The sequence below is a fragment of the Triticum urartu genome, chromosome 7A (genome assembly GCF_056163025.1).
Source record: "Triticum urartu cultivar PI428250 chromosome 7A, HENAU_Tu73, whole genome shotgun sequence".
NCBI classification, from domain to species: domain Eukaryota; kingdom Viridiplantae; phylum Streptophyta; class Magnoliopsida; order Poales; family Poaceae; genus Triticum; species Triticum urartu.
Window position 1 is genome coordinate 170,840,656 of NC_141879.1, and position 23,394 is coordinate 170,864,049.

Genomic DNA, 23,394 nt, shown 5'->3' on the forward strand with positions numbered 1-23,394 from the left:
TGCACTTTCAATCTCCCCCTTTTTGGTAATTGATGACAACATATAGATCAAAGCTTCGACAAATGATAATAAGCATGAAGTATATCGTCGCTTTGAGAAGTATGTGATAAGTAAGAGCTCCCCCTAAATTTGTGCATATTCAAAATTTGCTTTGGACTGCAAATGCACAAAGAGTTAGAGCCATGGGTTACTCTTCCATGTCACATACATCTTGGTGGAGCGCTCAAAATGATAAGAATGAAATACATGCACTCATCACCAAGAATAGTGAATGATCACAAATGATAGATAGAATGATAATATTTAAGCAAGCATTAAGCAAACATTAAGTGTAGCTTATCATCAAACACATGATCATCGATGTCTCACAAATAATGATGTAGTATCAAGCACTCAAAAGCAGAAAAGGTTCGAAAAACCACCAAATAAAGCAAGAGAGAAAAGCAACACTCTCTCTCTCTCTCAGCCTATGATCTATACATCTTCTCCCCCTTTGGCAACAAGTTACCAAAAAGTTCCTAGAAAATGCATAGCACTAGATCGACGCTCAGGCTTGATCTTCAGGTGGTGGTGGAGTCCGGATCACTCCAAGGACGAAGGCTTCTGTAGATGTTGAAGTAGTCGCTGGAGTTTGAGCTGAAGTAGACGCTGGAGCTGAGGCTGTAGCTGGTGCTGAAGTAGTGGCTCTGGTGTCAGCAACTGGCACGGCAGACGACCTCGGGCCTCGTGGCACTCTAGAAAAAGCATGAGTCGTGGTCCTGCCTCTCCTCTCATTCATGTCCTCCTGGAGCTGCTCCACTACCGACTGAACTTCCGTTACTTTGACATCCAAGTCACAGAACTTCTGTTCCATGATCCTCTCTAGGCTCTGCTGATTCTTAGTGAGGCTGGCCAGACTTTGCTCAATTCTCAGCGTGGATGCAATCAAGTAACCAAGCTGCTCTTGTTTGGTCTTCAAGAAGCAATTAGATGCCTCCGCTTGAGTAGGCATCCTGGCAGCTTTTTCCTTCTTCGACTTCTCCTTCTTTGCAAATGCTTGGGCAGATGATGGCTCGTTCTCAGTCATAACAACTTCATTGTCCTCGAAATGTGGACGGATGGGCAGGTGTTCCTTATCCAACAAATATACACCCATGCCCATCTTGGAGTTGATGAGCTCCTGAATCTGAGGGGCATATCCACAGCTCCTCTTCTAATCTGCCGTAGTCCTTTTGATCGTTTCCACTATGAGGCTCATGACTTTGAATTTTTGAGGCACGTCAAAAACATGAAGCAAATTGATCGTGTGACCTCTGATCATCTTGTGATCTCCGGACTTGGGCAGAAGGGTGTGCCTAAGGATCCAGTTGATCGTAGGCAATCCTGATAGCAGATAATGTACTGAGCCAAACTTGAACATGTCGAGTGCTTCATTCGGAATCTCCTTGTACATGTTGGACATGGAGTTATGGTCCATCTTCTTCTTGGCATAGATATCCAAGTCATCTGCTTGCTCCTCTGGGGCATTGATTAGCTTCGCCCATTCCTCAACAGTAGAGTGGTACCTTGTACATTCTGACATCCATGTTATCCTGCCATCTGGATAAAAGTGAGCTGTGGAGTAGAACTGCATGATAAGTTCCTCGTTCCACTTTGTGAGCTTCTGCCCAACAAAGTCAGCTACTCCACAAGCTATGAAGCTGTCTTGCACTCCAGGATAGTGCTCCTCATTCTCCTTGATATATGTCCAATCAACCCATCGCATATCACAGACAATGGGCTTCTTATCTAGCAGCACAGTCTCATAGAAATCCTGCTGCTCCTTGGTATGAAACCTGTAGTCCACTGCAGTCCTTCTCCTAGAAGCGTATGGATCTGCTTCTCTCCATTTCCTGAGCCCTGAGTCTCTCCTGAGCTTCATATCCTCAGCCACAGGATGAGCATCGTTGTGGTCTGGGATCTTGGGCTTGAGCTTCCGAAGGACATTCTCTTCCTCATCCTCAGCAACAGTCTCAGGCACTGGGGCCTTGTTCTTCTCAGTGGCTGGGATGCTTCTTGTGTTTCTCTTTGGTGCACTCTTAGGCTTAGATGCATCCTTAGGTGCTTCCTTGGGCTTGGATGCAGCTCCCGCTGACCTTATGGCATCTCCCATAAGTTTGGCTGCCTTGGGCACTGGTGCAGCTGCCTCTTCTTCCTCATCCTCTTCTACCATGATGGAGGCCTTCCCAAGCACTCTAGCCACAGTCTTCTTCACTCTTTCTTTCCTTTTCTTGCCCTCAGCTGCAGCTGGCTCTTGGGAAGTGGGCTTCTCAGTTGAGGCTCTAGCCTTTGACATGGGTTGCCTGCCTGCTGGCCTTTTGATTTTCAGGCCTGGCTTTGAGCCTTGAGCTGGATCAACTCTCTTGGAAGTGGCCTCTTCCTCTGCCACATAGTCCTCATCTTCAGAATCTGAGGTTCTCTTCTTCCTTTGTCTAGTGGCAGCTTTAGGCAGGTTGCTGGGTGTGCTCCTGCTGCCATCATTTGAGGAACTTGAGGGGCTAGTGCCCTCACTCAACTGCACTTGCTGCTCTGACAAGTTTTGGCTGTCACTCTGGTCTGACATGATGCAAACTGACTGCTAACCCTGTGAATAGATTATAGAGGAGATAGAGTCGATGAGCATCACAAAATGCAGAGATTTTTGCAAAAAGAATGATCCAAATGCTTAGTTTTAGTTTCCCACTAAAATCATATCGGATCTACCGATTTTCAAACTCGGTGATACTGAAGCAGTTTTGGAACCTAAACTAGTGAACTCGGTAGGACCGAGTCACAGTTCGATGGCACCGAGACTGCTAGGGTTTCACAGAGTTCCAAAATCGGTCACACCGATAAGTAATTCTCGGTCAGACCGAGTCTCACTTGTGCAATGGCATAAGCCAAATCGGTGGGACCGAGTTTTTCAACTCGGTGGGTCCGAGATGGTTTCTGCGGAAACCTAAACCTAGAATTTTCGAATCAAACCTAATCTATGAGCGTTTTGACTGGATAGAAGTTTATCAAACGTGGCTAGAAACAGTATGATCACAACGTGCTAGGAATCAGATCGAGGAATAGCACAAAAATCAAGTCCATACCCTAGTTCGGCGGGGACTTGCTACGGCGGCAACGGCGGGGCAGAAATCCCGTTGACGGCGGCGGAGACCAGCGACAGGAGGCTGCTGGCGGTGAGAAGACGATCCGAAGACCTTGAGGGCAGAGCAGGCTATCGCGCGGGCGAAGGGGTTCGGAGAAATTTCCAAATTTTGCCCGTGACTATATATAGCCCGACCCTGTCGGTGTGACCGAGTGGAACAACTCGGTGGCACCGAGATTCATAACTGCGTGTAGTTGCTGAAACTCGGTGTGACCGAAAGGTTCAAATCGGTTGCACCGAGATCGAAAACCTAGATCGACTTAATGATGTCGGTAGGACCGAAAGTGGAGTATCGGTCAGACCGAGAATCATAAAGAGGTTTTGGAAGTTTAAGTCTATGACGAATCGGGGACTCCGAGCGCTCCTCACACAGAGTGGTTCGAATCTGACTTGATCAAATTTTGTGATGCAGCATGAATAGAGTTTGAGACGAGAAAAGCATAGATAGCTAGAGGAGGTTCTTAGGCATTCTTGTCCATCCACTTGGCAAAAGAGGATAAAGCCAAATAGTCAAAACAACGAGTGGATGTCCTCGAATGAGTAAAATATGCAGTCAGCATGCTCACACAATAAGATGGCAAATGAAATATGTGGCAAGGCATGCACAACCAATTCTAGCATCTATCAAGCAATTTGCGATGACTAGGTCATCTATATATGAGTATATTGACTTAGGAGTCAAGTGAGAACACTTGATCGTAGGTCATACTCATCGTTTAAGCTCAAGTGGGGTTACCACTTTTACATAAAGCACTGTTTTGTTCACATCTTTAGAGTTGCTTTAGCTCAAGTCTTAGAGTAAAGCTCCCCCTAGATGTGATATCCCCCCTAAGAGGGATGAACTAACCTTGGGTTTTGTCGATGATGACTTCATGTAGATATTGAAGATGTGGATGCTCAATGTTGATGTAGATCTCTTGGAGCTATCCATTTGAGTGAATTGCACTTTCAATACCTACATGGGTTAGTCCCATAAGGAACAAACAAGGATATCCATAGACATAGAGTGATGCACATGAGGATGATGTCCATGAAAACTTTTAGGTTCCCTTGTCCCTTGTCTTACCAACAAGAGGGTTTGTGACTCCTTGAACTAGTGCAAGATGTGGAAGTTGATTGCACTTGTTCTTGCCAAAATGATAAGAATGAAGTATGTTGGCAGAGTCACCCTCAAGAACTTTCTAGTTCTTCTTCTTTTGGATCCACATCATCTTGATGGGAATCCTTGGAGTTGTAGTCGTACTTGATGAAGTGGAACTTGAAGTAGTCTTGGGAATCCACTTGACTAAGGTCTTTGGAGCTTCTTCAAATGCATCAATTTCCTCTTGAAGCTTGTCCTTGCCTTTTTGCTCATAGTCTTGTGGTGGAAGGTCATCTTGAGCTTGTGTCCCCTTGAAAGAAGTATACTTCTCTTGTTGAGGGACAAACTTCGTCTTGGGGTATTGATCTTCTTCCCATTCAACTCCATTGGCATTGAACTTTCGTTCAAAACCAACACCTTGATTCTTCCGGTGCATTCCTTGCTTGCGCACAATTTCCTCGAATTGCTTACTCCCGGCAAGGCTCTTGTACACTCCTTTCTCTATAATTCCCTTCAATAAGCTATTTTCTTGCTCAAGTGTAACTTGGCTAAGAGAATCATTAGTGGAATCAAGAGAGCTACTAGAAGCAACAATATTGGATTTAGCATGATCATTGTTACTACTAGAGGAAGAATCTTTCTTGTTACTAGACTTGACTTGAGGCATGTAAGTGGACAAGAGTAAACGCTTGGCAATGTAAGAAGAACTTTTCTTGCGGAGATCATCATTGATTTCCTTTAAGAACTCATGCTCTTGCTCAAGATTGAGCTTTTCAAAGCGTAGTTTCTCATGAGCTCTTAAAAGTTCTCGGTGATCTTCGAAGATAGTGTCATGAGCTAACTTAAGATTTTTTAGTTCTTTAGTTAGAGCCTCAATCTTCTCCTTATCATTGTCACTCGTTTTATCTTGATTAGCATGATTAATTGGTCTTTCATCATAGTATTCATCACTAGAGTTGTCACCAAGAAAATCATCACCTAACAAGTCATCTTCATCACTATTGAAATCAACATACTCGGGGTGTGTTACCTTAGGACCTTTGGCCATGAAGCATCTTCCAATTCCTTCATTTGGTGAGTCAAATATGTCGTAGGAGTTGGTTGACACAAGTGCTAGACCGGCAACACCTTCATCTTGAGTATCTTCAGAGTCGGAGTGATAACTTCTCTCGGAGTGGCTGTCGGAGTCGGAGCCGGATACCCATTCACCAACATGAGCTTGATGTCTTCGTCTTGTATAGCTCCTTGATGATTTTTCCTTCCTTTCCGAATCCTTGCTTCTCCGTGAGTATCTTCGTTCATAACGATCATCTCTACTCCTTCTCTCTCTTGGTGGTGATCATTTGCTTCTTCTTTTTGGAGAATCTTCTCTTCTCTTGTAGGGAGCCGTACACTCATTGGAATAGTGTCCTGGTCTTTCACAGTTGTAACAGTTTCGCTCTCGACTAGAAGATCTTTTGTCATTGTAGGACCTTGACTTGGAGCTTCTATCTTTGCTTCTACTCTTGTAGAACTTGTTGAAGTTCTTCACCATTAAGCTCAGTTCTTCATTGAAGTCTTGTTTCTCACTTGATGATGTAGGGGCTTCACATGAGGCTTTATAGGCACCACTTGATTTGTTGTGAAGTTCCTCTTTATCCTTAAGTGACATCTCATGAGCAACAATTCTTCCAATCACCTCCATTGGCTTGAGATCTTTGTAATTGGGCATCATTTGGATCAATGTGCACACGGTATCATATTTTCCATCCAAGGCTCTTAGGATCTTCTTGATGATGAATCTATCGGTCATCTCTTCACTTCCTAAGCCGGCAATCTCATTTGTGATGAGAGCAAGCCTAGAGTACATTTCAGCGACACCTTCACCATCCTTCATCTTGAACTTGTCAAGTTGGCTTTGAAGCACATCTAACTTGGATTCCTTGACGGAGTCGGTACCTTCATGCATATCAATCAAAGTGTCCCAAATTTCCCTTGCATTCTCAAGGCGGCTGATTTTGTTGAATTCTTCGGTGCACAATCCGTTGAAGAGAATATCACAAGCTTGAGCATTGTATTGCAACATCTTCAACTCATCCGCGGTAGCTTCACGGTTTGGTTCTCTCCCATCAAAGAAGTCACCTTGCAAACCAACACACACAATAGCCCAAACGGCGGGGTTATGTCCAAGAATATGCATTTTCATTTTATGCTTCCAACTAGCAAAATTAGTACCATCAAAGTAAGGACCTCTATGGTGATAATTTCCCTCGCTAGACGCCATACTCTCCTAGGTTGTGAAACCAAGGCTATGACCACCAAAAGCTATGGAGATCAAGCAAATGGAGACCAATGCTCTGATACCACTTGTAGGATCGAAGTATGTCTAGAGGGGGTGATTAGACTACTTTAACGAATAAAAACTTAACCTTTTCCCAATTTTAGTTCTTGGCAGATTTTAGCTATTTTAGGATAAGTCAACCAATCATTACACATTTCAAGCAAGCATGCAAAGAGTATATTGTCAGCGGAAAGTAAGGCATGCAACTTGCAAGAATGTAAAGGGAAGGGTTTGGAGAATTCAAACGCTATTGGAGACACGGATGTTTTTCCCGTGGTTCGGATATGTGGTGCTATCCTACATCCACGTTGATGGAGACTTCAACCCACGAAGGGTAACGGTTGCGCGAGTCCACACAGGGCTCCACCCAAGGGCAACGGTTGCGCGAGTCCACACAGGGCTCCACCCACGAAGGGTAACGGTTGCGCGAGTCCACACAGGGCTCCACCCAAGGGCAACGGTTGCGCGAGTCCACACAGGGCTCCACCCACGAAGGGTCCACGAAGAAGCAACCACCCACAAAGGGTCCACGAAGAAGCAACCATGTCTATCCCACCATGGCCATCGCCCACGAAGGACTTGCCTCACTAGCGGTAGATCTTCACGAAGTAGGCGATCTCCTTGCCCTTAGAAACTCCTTGGTTCAACTCCACAATCTTGTCGGAGGCTCCCAAGTGACACCTAGCCAATCTAGGAGACACCACTCTCCAAGAAGTAACAAATGGTGTGTAGGTAATGAACTCCTTGCTCTTGTGCTTCAAATGATAGTCTCCCCAACACTCAACTCTCTCTCATAGGATTTGGATTTGGTGGAAAGAAGATTTGAGTGGAAAGCAACTTGGGAAGGGTAGAGATCAAGATTCGTATGGTAGGAATGGAATGTCTTGATCTCAACACATGAGTAGGTGGTTTTCTCTCAGAACATATGAGTAGGAATGGTGTGTCTGTTCTGATGGCTCTCTCATCGAATGAGAAGGAGGTGGAGGGGTATATATAGCCTCCACACAAAATCCAACCGTTACACACAATTTACCAAACCCGGTGGGACCGAATCAGAAAACTCGGTCTGACCAAAGTAGTAAACCTAGTGACCGTTAGGAATTTCGGTGGGACTGACATGCAACTCGGTAGGACCGATTCGGTTAGGGTTTGGGCATAACGTAATCTCCGTGAGACCGATTACACAAAGTCAGTGAGACCGAATTTGGTAATTAGCTAACCAGAGAGTTGGTCAGGCAAACTCGGTGGGACCGATTTGCTCTTTCGGTGAGACCGAGTGGAACTCGGTGAGACCGAAAAGTTACAAAGGGGAAACACTGAGTTTACATTGCAATCTCGGTGGGACCGATTCGCTCTTTCGGTGGGACCAAAAAGTTACGAAAGGGAAACAGAGAGTTTGAAACCCCATCTCGGTGGGACCGAGATCCTTATCGGCAGAACCGAATTGCTAGGGTTTGGCAGTGGCCAATGACAAGTGAAACTCGGTGGCGCCGGATAGGAAGAATCGGTAGGACCGAGTTTGGCTTAGAGTTTAGGTCATATGTGGATATGGGAAAGTAGTTGAGGGTTTTGGAGCATATCATTAAGCACATGAAGCAAGAGGTTCATTAAGCAACACCTCATCCCTCCTTAATAGTATTGGCTTTTCCTATGGACTCAATGTGATCTTGGATCACTAAAATATAAAATGAAGAGTCTTGAGCTTTTTAGCTTGAGCCAATCCTTTGTCCTTAGCATTTTGAGGGTTCCACTTTTCACATCCATATCCATGCCAATCATTGAGCTTTCCTAGAATAATCACCTTGGAATAGCATTAGCTCAATGAGCTATATGTTGTTATGAATTACCAAAACCACCTAGGGATAGTTGCACTTTCAGAGGGGCTCGGGGGGGCTTTATCCTCTCAGGGGGCATCGCCAGATGGTTGCTGTGTGGCCATCCGCAGCCATGGACGGGGCGCGCACGTCCACGGCGCTCCTAGTGAGCAGTACGAAGGAGGAGGTGGCGAGGTGGGCTGGGCTCCCACTGTTGACATAGAGCCCAGTTCACTAGTAGTTTAGGGTTTCTTTTATGTTTCTTTTATTCCTTCTCTGATTTGTAAATTGTTAGGCCATCCATTCACTTATGTAAAATATGAGACTTGGCTCAATAAATTACTTGCAATATTTAGCACTGCCAGAAAAAGGTTTCGTGATCAAATGATTTCATTTGAATTTTTAATAAATGATTTGGCACTTTAAAATTCTGCTTTGGTGCTATTTCATGTTGTTTAAGTCACATAATGAATTCAGGTGATGTTTTATTTCTAAAGATAATTAGTTATGAATTATTTCATATTTAATGAACATTTTATTTTCTAATTTGAACAACTTTTATTTTTCACTTTAAATTTGAATTGCAATTTGCATTGGAATTGGAAACGAGATATGATGCAAATGATGATCAAGCATAGTTAATCATGGTGACTTGGCATAACCAGAGGGTGATCACTGTGGTGTGAGGCTGGGGATGTTACAAATCTCCTCCACTACAAGAAATCTCGTCCCGAGATTTAAGTGGAGCAATAAAGGGTAACTTCGGAAGAACTAACCCTTATAGGGTTAATTATCTGGTGGACAATTCAGGGAATGTGGCAGAAGTATCTCTTGAGTTGAACCTCAAGAATACACTGAGAGAAAAGTAAGAAAGTACCATGAGAAGTTTCAAGAAGGCGGGTAATCGTTCAGTGCCTGAAATAGGGCATGAAAGGGGGTTCATAGCAACGGGAATAAGTATTGTGTCTAATACCAGAGTTGATGATCTCATCGGAAGGTGGCTCATGAATTACGTTTGAGGCCACGCGCGAGGAATAACTTTGGGAACAGGGGGTGTACATGAGAGTCAGGTTTCGATCCTATGGAACTGTGGGTTATGGGCCCACCATGTGGGTTAAAAGTAGAAAGGCAGTTGACATCTTGCACGGTCATGTAAGCAAGGCATGTCAGAGGTTAGTCTGTCGGTTATGCCGACAACAACATCAGTACCAAGGGCGAGGGATGAAGAGAACCATTTTCCTGCTCGTTGAACGAGGCAGACCAATAGGCAAGTTCTCGTCCATCGGTGGTTACCGGAATGTCATCAACCAAAGTAACAGGGTCTTACTGACAGAGTGGTACAACAAGGTGTTAACGTAAGCAGGGAAATATTACTGCTTACATAATATAGATCATAAGAAAGGTTAAACCAAACAATGGAGAGAAAAATATGATTATCAGATTAATCAGAACAATGGAAAGGAAAATGTGTTTAAACACATATTTCAAGGGTATATCCTTCCCAAGGACAAGCAGAGCACGATATCCATGATAGGATATAATGTAGAAAACTCTTTAGGTAAGGGGAGAGAAATTTCAGGACATTACCCATACATCAGTGTTTGGATAATTGAGCAGGAAACATTTAACATTAGGCTTTAAATGTTCTTGTTGAAAATTGGAGTACATATATATGCTTCGAGATAGCATTGACATGGTCTTCAGGCAAAGGTCAGACTTTGGAAACACAAAGGATCCATTAGGAATAACTTGTAGAATAAGTCTTACAATTTCCTCATGGAAGAATGGATAACCTTGCTGAAAAGGAATCTATAACCATAGGGCCTCCGGCCGGGTGTGCTAAGCACGACGTCCTGGATATAAAAGATGGTAATACTCCAAGGTAAAGAAGAACAAATGTTGGATATCAAGGAACTCAAGGTATAACACAGAACACGAACAAGTTTGTGTTGGAGGGAAGGAAATAAAGTTGTCGATGATAACACAATTCATCGAGGGGCAAGGATGGTATTTCTCATCATGACTTCGATTGATATCCTAGAATAGCTCATAAGATTGAGGATGATCAAGACACAATTGTTGAGAGATTTCATGAAGATGTAATCCATCGGCGATGACATCAAGTCAAGAGAATGATGAAATGAAAGGTTATTGGAACCACGGGTACGGCACAAAATCGAAACCATGTTTGTGGTTTAAGGAGAAATGATATGATGAGGAAACTCGACGTAAGCTTAGCTCATCATTGAAAATTGTGCTCCGGGAAGAAGGACCATGTAGCACAGTTGAGAGCAGCACGATAAGGATATAGCCGATCAAGCAAGGAATGACTTGAAGGATTATTAAACTCATAAGCAACAAAATTTTTTTAGGGTTATTGAATCGGATTGCGGACTCGATTCACTATTCGGTGTTCTCAGTTGACGACAACCCAGATCCTAGGAACAATTGGATCCGGTGAGTTATAATAGTTGATGAAGAACGCATAAGAAGTTATGATGTCTCATGATATTCCCGAGATACCAGGGTGTAATACTCGACGGTAGATCAAAGTAAAGGTTGGACTGGTGTATTGGTCCTCACAAGACAAGTGCTTAAACTTGCCCGAGAAATGGGATCAAATAGAAAATATGGTCGAAACCACGATTGCATAGGATCAGTTCACAGATACCAGATGATATTATATCAACGAAATAGTTATTATTACAAGAAGCTTCTATGGTAGGATCTACGTCGTGTCCATGGGCAGGAACACAAAGTTCAAGGTCGACTCCCACTTCTTCAATGTATAACCTTCCATTCACCTCTCACTTTCGAAGAAGTTGTAGTGTTGAGGTTTTATCTAGCAAAACACCAGAAGAGTATGACTCGTGAAAACTTTTGAGTTCACACATATTAAGGAAGGCATAGGTTCAACTCGTCAGGGTATCATGGAAACATATACCACAAGCTTCAATAGTAAATACCACAAGCTCGAAAGCAGAGCATGGTTGGTCAATCAGAGGATAGGATTTACCAATGGAGAAAGAACTTCCAAAGGGATTGAATATGAAGGACGCTATCGGATAAAATCCAACAAAGCATCCGGTGGTCCTCAAAGGATCTGATGTGAGCATCGGTACTCAACCAGAGGAAGAAACAATGCAAGGAGATCAGACTATAGAAACAACTGACTAATTCAAAGCCCAAATGCAAAAGAATTATGATTTCCGACCAAGGGATCAGAAGCAAACACTTTGATTAAGGACGGATAAGTTACGTATGCTTAGGGTACAATCGATGGCAATCCGATTGGTCGAGAACCAGCTCATGTTTAAAATGATGTCTGAGCCGGAAGGATAAATCCTGAAGATTGCAAGCATTCACAACCATATTGGATCAAAGACCCAAAATGACAATGACAAGGGATGCCAATAATGATTACGAGACTTATGGGATTAACCATAATGCAAGCAAGCAAGAATTTCAAGGGCAATAAGCTGCTAAGGATTTTCGGAAGATCGAATATTATTTCAAAGACCTTAGTGAAACACATAAGCAACTGGGGATGAGCGGATACTCGGTAGGTGCGAGAATTTATCCATAGGGACATTCAGGCGGCAAAGAACTGCAAGGCGGTAGGCACAAAGTATTCTCGGAACAATAGAGAGAATTTCGGGGTATCTTGCAATAACAAGATCAGCTAGGAATAAAAGTAAGGACGACTGGTGTATCTATTTATCCATAGGGATAATTCGGTGGTAGGGAATTGCAAAGGCGGCGGGCACAAAGTCTCAAGAGAACATTGGAGAGTATCTGCGGAATCTTTTGGTGCAGCATGCGATCATCTGTGATAAGGGGCTCTCCGGGAGAAAATAGTTACGAGAACCTAGAGTCAGGTTTAGTAAAATCATTTAACCCGAGTAGGAGAGAGTCAGAATCCCAGAGTAAGGATCGAGGAGTAAAAGATTCTAATACCACCCAATGGCGACATGGGCCCATGGGCCGCACAGCCATGTTAGTAAAAGTTTTGTAAAGTCTAGACTCGACTACGGCCAAGGAGTGTGTAAGGGGGATTCCTACAGGCAGTCGGCTCTGATACCAACTTGTGACGCCCCCGATTCAATCGTACACTAATCATACATGCAAACGTGTACGATCAAGATCAGGGACTCACGGGAAGATATCACAACACAACTCTGCAAATAAAATAAGTCATACAAGCATCATATTACAAGCCAGGGGCCTCGAAGTCTCGAATACAAGAGCTCGATCATAGACGAGTCAGCGGAAGCAACAATATCTGAGTACAGACATAAGTTAAACAAGTTTGCCTTAAGAAGGCTAACACAAACTGGGATACGGATCGAAAGATGCGCAGGCCTCCTGCCTGGGATCCTCCTAAACTACTCCTGGTCGCCGTCAGCGGGCTGCACGTAGTAGTAGGCACCTCCCGAATAGTAGTAGTCGTCATCAACGGTGGCGTCTAGCTCCTGGACTCCAGCATCTGGTTGCGACAACCAGAAAGAAAGGAAAGGGGGAAAAAGGGGGAGAAAGCAACCGTGAGTACTCATCCAAAGTACTCGCAAGCAAGGAGCTACACTACATATGCATGGGTATCAAATGGAATAAGGGTATCATATGTGGACTGAACTGCAGAATGCCAGAATAAGAGGGGGATAACTAATCCTGTCGAAGACTACGCTTCTGGCCACCTCCATCTTGCAGCATGTAGGAGAGAGTAGATGGTAAGTTCACCAAGTAGCATCAAGTAGCATCGTATAGCATAATCCTAACCGATGATCCTCCCCTCGTCGCCCTGTGAGAGAGCGATCACCGGTTGTATCTGGCACTTGGAAGGGTGTGTTTTATTAAGTATCCAGTTCTAGTTGTCATAAGGTCAAGGTACAACTCCAAGTTGTCCTGTTACCGAAGATCACGGCTATTCGAATAGATTAACTTCCCTGCAGGGGTGCATCACATATCCCAACACGCTCGATCCCGTTTGGCCGGACACACTTTCCTGGGTCATGCCCGGCCTCGGAAGATCATCACGTCGCAGCCCAACCTTGGCACAACAGAGAGGTCAGCACGCTGGTCTAAATCCTATGGCGCAGGGGTCTGGGCCCATCGCCCATTGCACACCTGCACGTTGCGTACGCGGCCGGAAGCAGAACTAGCCCCCTTAATACAAGAGCAGGCTTACGATCCAATCCGGCGCGCGCCACTCAGTCACTGACGTCACGAAGGCTTCGGCTGATACCACGACGTCGAGTGCCCATAACTGTCCCTGCGTAGATGGTTAGTGTGTATAGGCCAGTAGCCAGACTCAGATCAAATACCAAGATCTCGTTAAACGTGTTAAGTATCCGCGAACACCGACCAGGACCAGGCCCACCTCTCTCCTAGGTGGTCACAACCTGCCCTGTCGCTCCGCCATGAAGTAACAGTCGGGGGCCGTCGGGAACCCAGGCCCACCTCTACCGGGATGGAGCCACCTGCCCCTTCAGCCCCCATCTCCGAACAGTATCATAAGTAATGTAACAGTATAAGTATATATCATATGCCCGTGATCACCCCCGAAGTGATCACGGCCCAGTAGTATAGCATGGCAGGCGGACAAGAGTGTAGGGCTACTGATGATAATCTAGCATCCAATACTAAGCATTAGGATTGCAGGTAAAGGTAACAATAGTAGTAGCAAGGACAGGCTATGCATCAGGATAGGATTAACGGAAAGCAGTAACATACTACACTACTCTAAATCAAGCAGTATAGAGGAGAGTAGGCGATATCTGGTGATCAAGGGGGGGCCTTGCCTGGTTGCTCTGGCAAGAGAGAGGGGTCTTCAACTGCGTAGCCGTACTGGGTAGCAGCGGCGTCGGTCTCGGTGTCTAGTGAGAGAAGAAGGGGGAAGAAACAATAAATATTTAAGCAAACAGATGCATAGCGATGCATGACATGATAAGTATCAGTGCTAGGGGTGCCCTAACGCGGTATGAGGTGATACCTGTGAAGGGAGGAATCAACTGGGAAAGTATCCCGGGTGTTTCGCGTTTTCGGGCAGAGGAGCCGGAGGGGGAAAGTTGCGAGTTTGATATGTTAGGGGTCTGTGACGGACGAACGGGCTGCGTACCCGGATTTGTCTCATCGTTCTGAGAAACTTTCATATATAATGTTTTCCGATCCGAGCTACGGTTTATTTTCTATGAATTTCTAAAGTTTAAAATGTTTTCTAGAATTTCGGAATTTCTACCAAGTCTTAGAATCTGTTTATTGACTAGCCAATTTGTGAGGGCTATAATGGGTTATTCATAGCTCTACTGGGGATGATTCCTATAGATGATTTACTCTACTCCAAGATTACTACCAATACATGCCATCTGATGGCATGAACAGTGCACTTAGCTAGTCCAAATACAGACCCAAACTAGCCTAATTAGTAATCTGTTTCTTCAGTTTTCTTTGTTAACAGAGGATTCACTTTTGTCATTTTTGTAGCAATTAATCCATGCACCTAACAGACTTGTTCCAGTGAGATGAAATGGAGTTGGTCAAGTGTACAAACTATTCCCATCATTTTTATTTATTTTCGAAGTGATTTGCTGTCTATTTTGTTGATGCAAAAAGGGCTAGTCAATAAGCAGCAACAGTACAAGGCTAGCTACCCCTACAGTAACATTCAGTTACTGTAGCGCAGTAGCAGCAGAAGTGGACGCGGCCACACTGCACGCACACACAATGCTAGGGCTAAGAGAATATTGCATTTTGTGATTTTTGTAGGATTTAATCCATGCATCAAATAAATTTGGTCCAGTGGGGTAAATTGAAGTTTGTCAAGTGTACTTCCTACACATATTATTTTTACTCATTTTAGCACTTGATTAGCTATTGTTTATGGGCTGTTCAGATAGCTAAACGGCGTAGCAGCACAAAAGCTAGCTACCGCTACAGTAACTGAATGTTACTGTAGCGGAACAGCAACAGAGTGTAGTGGCGCGATGCGGGCGCTAGGCAGCGGCGGCGAGCAGTAGAGGAGCTGCAGCAGTGAGCAGCAGCAAAGCAGGGGAGAGGCTACGGGCGCGCGCGTGCGACAGCGGCAGTGGCCACGGCGCGAAGCAGCAACAGGCGAGCAGGCAACGCGAGTGGGGAGGCAGAGGAGGAGCGGTCAGGCGCAGGTCAAGCGCCAAGGGCGCGACCAGTGCGGCGTGCACGCGCAGCGGCGAGGCGAGTAGGCGAGCCGAGCGGGGAGGTAGGGCAACAACCACGACACGACGACAGCGTGCGCGCGGGCATGCTGCGACGGGCAGCAGGTGCAGCAGGCAAAGGCGTGCGTGGGTGGGCACGCACAGACGTGGCCGGGCGCAGCCGATCGCGGCCAGAGGCATGCGGTGCGGGCAGGGCTTGGCCCGGGCGCACGGGTGCGAGGGCACTGCCCGGGGCGGCCAGAGGTGTGGACTACGGCGGCGACTAGCGGCGGCCGATGCGGTGCTCGATGAAAGCTTCACTGTAGAGCACACGCGAGCAAGCCGCGTGGTGCAATCGATTCAACGGAGTGCCTGGAGCACACATGCATCGTGGACGGGTCCAGAGAGGCCCTGCGTGCTTGAGCTCATCGGCCATGGCGGACGGTGGTGCGACAACTCATGGGGACGTCGCTACGGAAAGAAATCGAGCATGGGTTGAGAGGGAAAACGACAATGAGCTCACAACGGAGCTTGGAGAAGGCATGACGAGGCTGGAGCTCGTTGGAGAGGCGCGGATCGAGCGGCGTCGACCGGCGGATGCAGTCAGGGAAGGAGGCGGATGGAGACGGCTCAAGGGTGCTCCGGCTCGACCCGGTGCTTGCAGTTGGTGTAGAAGAGGATGCGGTGCTCCTGGACAGCTTGGAACGGTGCGGGGGAGCCAGTGGCCGCGACGATGGCGATGTGCCTGCGACGAGCCCACTCGGGCGAATAAGACAGAGAGGGAGGCTGCGAGAGGGAGAAGGTGGCGGCTAGGGTTCGACAGCGGGAGAGAGGAGGGGCTCGGGGGGGCTTTATCCTCTCAGGGGGGATCGCCGGATGGTCGCCGTGTGTCCATCCGCAGCCATGGACGGGGCGCGCACGTCCACGGCGCTCCTGGTGAGCAGTAGGAAGGAGGAGGTGGCGAGGTGGGCTGGGCTCCCACTGTTGACATAGAGCCCAGTTCACTAGTAGTTTAGGGTTTTTTATGTTTCTTTTATTCCTTCTCTGATTTGTAAATTGTTAGGCCATCCATTCACTTATGTAAAATATGAGACTTGGCTCAATAAATTACTTGCAATATTTAGCACTGCCAGAAAAAGGTTTCGTGATCAAATGATTTCATTTGAATTTTTAATAAATGATTTGGCACTTTAAAATTCTGCTTTGGTGCTATTTCATGTTGTTTAAGTCACATAATGAATTCAGGTGATGTTTTATTTCTAAAGATAATTAGTTATGAATTATTTCATATTTAATGAACATTTTATTTTCTAATTTGAACAACTTTTATTTTTCACTTTAAATTTGAATTGCAACTTGCATTGGAATTGGAAACGAGATATGATGCAAATGATGATCAAGCATAGTTAATCATGGTGACTTGGCATAACTAGAGGGTGATCACTGTGGTGTGAGGCTGGGGATGTTACAAATCTCCTCCACTACAAGAAATCTCGTCCCGAGATTTAAGTGGAGCAGTAAAGGGTAACTTCGGAAGAACTAACCCTTATAGGGTTAATTATCTGGTGGACAATTGAGGGAATGTGGCAGAAGTATCTCTTGAGTTGAACCTCAAGAATACACCGAGAGAAAAGTAAGAAAGTACCATGAGAAGTTTCAAGAAGGCGGGTAATCTTTCAGTGCCTGAAATAGGGCATGAAAGGGGGTTCATAGCAACGGGAATAAGTATTATGTCTGATACCAGAGTTGATGATCTCATGGGAAGGTGGCTCATGAATTACGTTTGAGGCCACGCGCGAGGAATAACTTTGGGAACAGGGGGTGTACATGAGAGTCAGGTTTCGATCCTATGGAACCGTGGGTTATGGGCCCACCATGTGGGTTAAAAGTAGAAAGGCAGTTGACATCTTGCACGGTCATGTAAGCAAGACATGTCAGAGGTTAGTCTGTCGGTTATGTCGACAACAACATCAGTACCAAGGGCGAGGGACGAAGAGAACCATTTTCCTGCTCGTTGAACTAGGCGGACCAATAGGCAAGTTCTCGTCCATCGGTGGTTACCGGAATGTCATCAATCAAAGTAACAGGGTCTTACTGACAGAGTGGTACAACAAGGTGTTAACGTAAGCACGGAAATATTACTGCTTGCATAATATAGATCATAAGAAAGGTTAAACCAAACAATGGAGAGAAAAATATGATTATCAGATTAATCAGAACAATGGAAAGGAAAATGTGTTTAAACACATATTTCAAGGGTATATCCTTCCCAAGGACAAGCAGAGCATGATATCCATGATAGGATATAATGTAGAAAACTCTTTAGGTAAGGGGAGAGAAATTTCAGGACATTACCCATACAGCGGTGTTTGGATAATTGAGCAGGAAACATTTAACATTAGGCTTTAAATGTTCTTGTTGAAAATTGGAGTACATATATATGCTTTGAGATAGCATTTACATGGTCTTCAGGCAAAGGTCAGACTTTGGAAACACAAAGGATCCATCAGGAATAACTTGTAGAATAAGTCTTACAATTTCCTCATGGAAGAATCGATAACCTTGCTGAAAAGGAATCTATAACCATAGGGCCTCCGGCCGGGTGTGCTAAGCAGGACATCTTGGATATAAAAGATGGTAATACTCCAGGGTAAAGAAGAACAAATGTTGGATATCAAGGAACTCAAGGTATAACACAGAACACGAACAAGTTTGTGTTGGAGGGAAGGCAATAAAGTTGTCGATGATAACACAATTCATCGAGGGGCAAGGATGGTATTTCTCATCATGACTTCGATTGATATCCTAGAATAGCTCATAAGATTGAGGATGATCACGACACAATTGTTGAGAGATTTCGTGAAGATGTAATCCATCGGCGATGACATCAAGTCAAGAGAATGATGAAGCGAAAGGTTATTAGAACCACAGGTACGGCACAAACTCGAAACCATGTTTGTGGTTTAAGGAGAAATGATATGATGAGGAAACTCGACGTACGCTTAGCTCATCATCGAAAATTGTGCTCCGGGAAGAAGGACCATGTAGCACAGTTGAGAGCAGCACGATAAGGATATAGCCGATCAAGCAAGGAATGACTTGAAGGATTATTATACTCATAAGCAACAAATTTTTTTTAGGCTTATTGAATCGGAGTGCGGACTCGATTCACTATTCGGTGTTCTCGGTTGACGACAACCCAGAACCTAGGAACAATTGGATCCGGTGAGTGATAATAGTTGATGAAGAACCCATAAGAAGTTATGATGTCCCATGATATTCCCGAGATACCAGGGTGTAATACTCGACGGTAGATCAAAGTAAAGGTTGGACTGGTGTATTGGTCCTCACAAGACAAGTGCTTAAACTTGCCCGAGAAATGGGATCAAAGAGAAAATATGGTCGAAACCACGATTGCATAGGATCAGTTCACAGATACCAGATGATATTATATCAACGAAATAGTTATTATTACAAGAAGCTTCTATGGTAGGATCTACGTCATGTCCATTTGCATGAACACAAAGTTCAAGGTCGACTCCCACTTCTTCAATGTATAACCTTCCATTCACCTCTCACTTTCGAAGAAGTTGTAGTGTTGAGATTTTATCTAGCAAAACACCAGAAGAGTATGACCCGTGAAAACTTTCGAGTTCACACATATTAAGGAAGGCATAGGTTCAACCCGTCAGGGTATCGTGGAAACATATACCACAAGCTTCAATAGTAAATACCACAAGCTCGAAAGCAGAGCATGGTTGGTCAATCAGAGGATAGGATTTACCAATGGAGAAAGAACTTCCAAAGGGATTGAATATGAAGGACGCTATCGGATAAAATCCAACAAAGCATCCGGTGGTCCTCAAAGGATCTGATGTGAGCATCGGTACTCAACCAGAGGAAGAAACAATGCAAGGAGATCAGACTATAGAAACAACTGACTAATTCAAAGCTCAAATGCAAAAGAATTATGATTTCCGACCAAGGGATCGGAAGCAAACACTTTGATTAAGGATGGATAAGTTATGTATTCTTAGGGTACAATCGATGGCAATCCGATTGGTCGAGAACCAGCTCATGTTTAAAATGATGTCTGAGCCGGAAGGATAAATCCTGAGGATTGCAAGCATTCACAACCATATTGGATCAAAGACCCAAAATGACAATGACAAGGGATGCCAATAATGATTACGAGACTTATGGGATTAACCATAATGCAAGCAAGCAAGAATTTCAAGGGCAATAAGCTGCTAAGGATTTTCGGAAGATCGAATATTATTTCAAAGACCTTAGTGAAACACATAAGCAACTGGGGATGAGCGGATACTCGGTAGGTGCGAGAATTTATCCATAGGGACATTCATGCAGCAAAGAACTGCAAGGCGGTAGGCACAAAGTATTCTCGGAACAATAGAGAGAATTTCGGGGTATCTTGCAATAACAAGATTAGCTAGGAATAAAAGTAAGGACGACTGGTGTATCTATTTATCCATAGGGATAATTCGGTGGTAGGGAATTGCAAAGGCGGAGGGCACAAAGTCTCAAGAGAACATTGGAGAGTATCTTCGGAATCTTCTGGTGCAGCATGTGATCATCTGTGATAAGGGGCTCTCCGGGAGAAAATAGTTACGAGAACCTAGAGTCAGGTTTAGTAAAATCATTTAACCCGAGTAGGAGAGAGTCAGAATCCCAGAGTAAGGATCGAGGAGTAAAAGATTCTAATACCACCCAATGGCGACGTGGGCCCATGGGACGCACAGCCATGTTAGTAAAAGTTTTGTAAAGTCTAGACTCGACTACGGCCAAGGAGTGTGTAAGGGGGATTCCTACAGGCAGTCGGCTCTGATACCAACTTGTGACGCCCCCGATTCAATCGTACACTAATCATACACGCAAACGTGTACGATCAAGATCAGGGACTCACGGAAGATATCACAACACAACTCTACAAATAAAATAAGTCATACAAGCATCATATTACAAGCCAGGGGTCTTGAAGTCTCGAGTACAAGAGCTCGATCATAGACGAGTCAGCGGAAGCAACAATATTTGAGTACAGACATAAGTTAAACAAGTTTGCCTTAAGAAGGCTAACGCAAACTGGGGTACGGATCGAAAGATGCGCAGGCCTCCTGCCTGGGATCCTCCTAAACTACTCCTGGTCGCCGTCAGCGGGCTGCACGTAGTAGTAGGCACCTCCCGAATAGTAGTAGTCGTCATCAACGGTGGCGTCTGGCTCCTGGACTCCAGCATCTGGTTGCGACAACCAGAAAGAAAGGAAAGGGGGAAAAAGGGGGAGAAAGCAACCGTGAGTACTCATCCAAAGTACTCGCAAGCAAGGAGCTACACTACATATGCATGGGTATCAAATGGAATCAGGGTATCATATGTGGCCTGAACTGCAGAATGACAGAATAAGAGGGGGATAACTAATCCTGTCGAAGACTACGCTTCTGGCCACCTCCATCTTGCAGCATGTAGGAGAGAGTAGATGGTAAGTTCACCAAGTAGCATCAAGTAGCATCGTATAGCATAATCCTAACCGATGATCCTCCCCTCGTCGCCCTGTGAGAGAGCGATCACCGGTTGTATCTGGCACTTGGAAGGGTGTGTTTTATTAAGTATCCGGTTCTAGTTGTCATAAGGTCAAGGTACAACTCCAAGTCGTCCTGTTACCAAGATCACGGCTATTTTAATAGATTAACTTCCCTCCAAGGGTGCACCACATATCCCAACACGCTCGATCCCATTTGGCCGGACACACTTTCCTGGGTCATGCCCGGCCTCGGAAGATCAACACGTCGCAGCCCTACCTAGGCACAACAGAGAGGTCAGCACGCTGGTCTAAATCCTATGGCGCAGGGGTCTGGGCCCATCGCCCATTGCACACCTGCACGTTGCGTACGCGGCCGGAAGCAGAACTAGCCCCCTTAATACAAGAGCAGGCTTACGGTCCAATCCGGCGCGCGCCACTCAGTCGCTAACGTCACGAAGGCTTCGGCTGATACCACGACGTCGAGTGCCCATAACTGTCCCGGCGTAGATGGTTAGTGCGTATAGGCCAGTAGCCAGACTCAGATCAAATACCAAGATCTCGTTAAAAGTGTTAAGTATCCGCGAACACCGACCAGGGCCAGGCCCACCTCTCTCCTAGGTGGTCACAACCTGCCCTGTCGCTCCGCCATGAAGTAACAGTCGGGGGCCGTCGGGAACCCAGGCCCACCTCTACCGGGATGGAGCCACCTGCCCCTTCAGCCCCCATCTCCGAACAGTATCATAAGTAATGTAACAGTATAAGTATATATCATATGCCCGTGATCACCCCCGAAGTGATCACGGCCCAGTAGTATAGCATGGCAGACGAACAAGAGTGTAGGGCCACTGATGATAATCTAGCATCCTATACTAAGCATTAGGATTGCAGGTAAAGGTAACAACAGTAGTAGCAAGGACAGGCTATGCATCAGGATAGGATTAACGGAAAGCAGTAACATACTACACTACTCTAAAGCAAGCAGTATTGAGGAGAGTAGGCGATATCTGGTGATCAAGGGGGGGGGGGCTTTCCTGGTTGCTCTGGCAAGAGAGAGGGGTCGTCAACTCCGTAGCCGTACTGGGTAGCAGCGGCGTCGGTCTCGGTGTCTAGTGAGAGAAGAAGGGGGAAGAAACAATAAATATTTAAGCAAACAGATGCATAGCGATGCATGACATGACAACTATCGGTGCTAGGGGTGCCCTAACACGGTATGAGGTGATACCGGTGAAGGGAGGAATCAACCGGGAAAGTATCCCCGGTGTTTCGCGTTTTCGGGCAGAGGATCCGGAGGGGGAAAGTTGCAAGTTTGATATGTTAGGGGTCTGTGGCGGACGAACGGGCTGCGTATCCGGATTCGTCTCGTCGTTCTGAGCAACTTTCATATATAAAGTTATCCGATCCGAGCTACGGTTTATTTTCTATGAATTTCTAAAGTTTAAAATGTTTTCTAGAATTTCGGAATTTCTACCAAGTCTTAGAATCTGTTTATTGACTAGCCAATTTGTGAGGGCTATAATGGGTTATTCATAGCTCTACTGGGGATGATTCCTATAGATGATTTACTCTACTCCAAGATTACTACCAATACATGCCATCTGATGGCATGAACAGTGCACCTAGCTAGTCCAAATACAGCCCCAAACTAGCCTAATTAGTAATCTGTTTCTTCAGTTTTCTTTGTTAACAGAAGATTCACTTTTGTCATTTTTGTAGCAATTAATCCATGCACCTAACAGACTTGTTCCAGTGAGATGAAATGGAGTTGGTCAAGTGTACAAACTATTCCCATCATTTTTATTTATTTTCGAAGTGATTTGCTGTCTATTTTGTTGATGCAAAAAGGGCTAGTCAATAAGCAGCAGCAGTACAAAGCTAGCTACCCCTACAGTAACATTCAGTTACTGTAGCGCAGTAGCAGCAGAAGTGGACGCGGCCACACTGCACGCACACACAATGCTAGGGCTAAGAGAATATTGCATTTTGTGATTTTTGTAGGATTTAATCCATGCATCAAATAAATTTGGTCCAGTGGGGTAAACTGAAGTTTGTAAAGTGTACTTCCTACACATATTATTTTTACTCATTTTAGCACTTGATTAGCTATTGTTTATGGGCTGTTCAGATAGCTAAACGGCGTAGCAGCACAAAAGCTAGCTACCGCTACAGTAACTGAATGTTACTGTAGCGGAGCAGCAGCAGAGTGTAGCGGCGCGATGCGGGCGCTAGGCAGCGGCGGCGAGCAGCAGAGGAGCTGCAGCAGCAAGCAGCAGCAAAGCAGGGGAGAGGCTGCGGGCGCGCGCGTGTGACAACAGTAGTGGCCACG